The following is a 1,963-nucleotide window of genomic DNA, read 5'->3' as shown; positions in this document are numbered from 1 at the left end:
GTTGTGGTTTTTCAATTAGAAATTCCTCAAAATCAAAAATAAAGTCTTTGTAATTCAGTTCCTAGCATAAGGCCATGCACAAAGCAACACTTAATATAGGTTTTGTATGAAGATTGAACCAGATGTAAATTCAGGGAACACAGAAGAAAAATTTTAAATGTGATATCTTAATATCTAACAAGTGAACAATATTTTGCCTTGGGTTAATATTAGAAGGCTTAGTGAGCAGTTTCACATAGCCAAATACTTCTAATACTTATAAGCCAAAAGTAATTTAAAAACACAGACAACAATAAGTTATATGAGTTAAAGAAAGGAGAGTCACAGGACCAGCCATATTCCTATATAATGTTGAGTATTCTCTGTATAAGATAGTAATACAGTAATAGCCTAAAATCCATTACCAGTGGTATTCCCTTGTGTCTATACAGCCCTAAGAAAAATTATGGCATGGGATAGGAGCTAAGTCCACTAAGCAAGATATTTAAGTAATATTAAACATGGCAGAATGATAAGGATAATCTAATTTAACTCCCTGATTTCACACTCTTGGACTCTGAGGTAAAGAGACTTCTATTGTGTAATAGCAAGTCTTCCGACTGCTGGGCCCATATTCTTCTAACGTGTTATATGGATGTGGGGAGTAAGCCTGTTGATTCTTCTCAAGCTGCACACTTATCAGGAAGCCAGGAAGGACTTCCAGGAATCCATATAAAGGAAAAAAAAATATCTCAAATGTTTTATGAGCAAGGATATATCTAAATGTTTTATGAGCAAGGATATTCATTATAGGCTGTTTATAATATCCAGAAAATTAGAAGTTATCTGAATTCCAAGAATAAGGGAATGGTTGAGTAAATAACAGAATAATGGAATGAAAGGATAATGCACGATGGAATATTGTACAGCTGTTAAAAGTATTCTATAAAAAATTTTAATACCATGGAGGAAAGCAGGATACCAAATTTATGTATATATTGTTATCTCACCTGTGTAGAGATACATGTATATATGTATTTTCTCTGCATATACATATACATATATATGCATATGCATATGCATATACATATACATATATATGCAGAGAAAATACAGACAAAAGCATACTAAAACGGATAACTATGGTATCATAGAATCTTCGGGTGCTGGAATTAGGTGGTGGTTTTTATTTATTTTTAAATAATGTTCTATATTTTCATAATAATTTTCTAACAGAAAAAACTTTTAAGCAGAAAAATGATCTAAAATATATCAGTTAATCAAAAACTATAAATTTTAACATGAAAGATAGTTTTAAATATCTCTGCATCAATTTTTGAATAATAGAGGGTATATGTCAGGAGAAGCCAGACTTTCTTTTCATCATAATGTGCTTCTGTGGATATTTTTGACACAAATACTAAGGAAATAGCATCAGAGATTATCACCTGGTTTTATAGCTAATTTGTGACCCTGACAAGAAAACTATTAAACTTTCTGATATTTTTTTTACCTGGGTCCGACATTATTTGAAATTCATTCATACACCATGGGCTACCTTGATTTTGCTTTGTGAGATAGTATAAAAATCATGGTCATTGTGAGTTTGGGTCCTCCAAGAAGCAGATGCCAAGATGAGTTAGATGTGCAAGAGAGGGTAACAACTGTGAAGGGTAAAGGGGGAGAGAGTAGGAGTAGGCAGAAAGAGTCCTTGGTGGGAAACAAAGGTCTGACCACTCGGAAGCGGACAGGGAAGTAAGGTTCAGTAGTAAGAGTCTCATACTACAGTGCAGTTTCAAGAAAGTTTCAGCCAAGCCAATGGGGAGTTCGTGAGCCAAGTTACCCGTTGAAGGAGTTTCATGTTGCACAAGAATAGCAGCACATCATTTGTATTGCATCATGCTCAGTCATTGACTGGGAGCGATCCGTGGGAATTGTGACCTTGGTGCAAATGCAGTGGTGCATAAAGAGGGGCAGCTACTAG

The 1,963-nt window shown here is 34.4% G+C and overlaps 1 pseudogene; it reads right to left on the bottom strand.

The window, feature by feature from the left end:
* LOC105310219 overlaps positions 1-1,505 on the bottom strand; it is a 5,743-nt pseudogene extending 4,238 nt beyond the window's left edge.
* Positions 1,506-1,963: the final 458 nt, after the last annotated feature.

The sequence above is a fragment of the Pteropus vampyrus genome, unplaced genomic scaffold, assembly GCF_000151845.1.
Source record: "Pteropus vampyrus isolate Shadow unplaced genomic scaffold, Pvam_2.0 Scaffold15, whole genome shotgun sequence".
Lineage (NCBI taxonomy): Eukaryota > Metazoa > Chordata > Mammalia > Chiroptera > Pteropodidae > Pteropus > Pteropus vampyrus.
The sequence above is the reverse complement of the archived record's forward strand: the minus strand, read 5'-3'. Positions and strand labels throughout refer to the sequence as shown.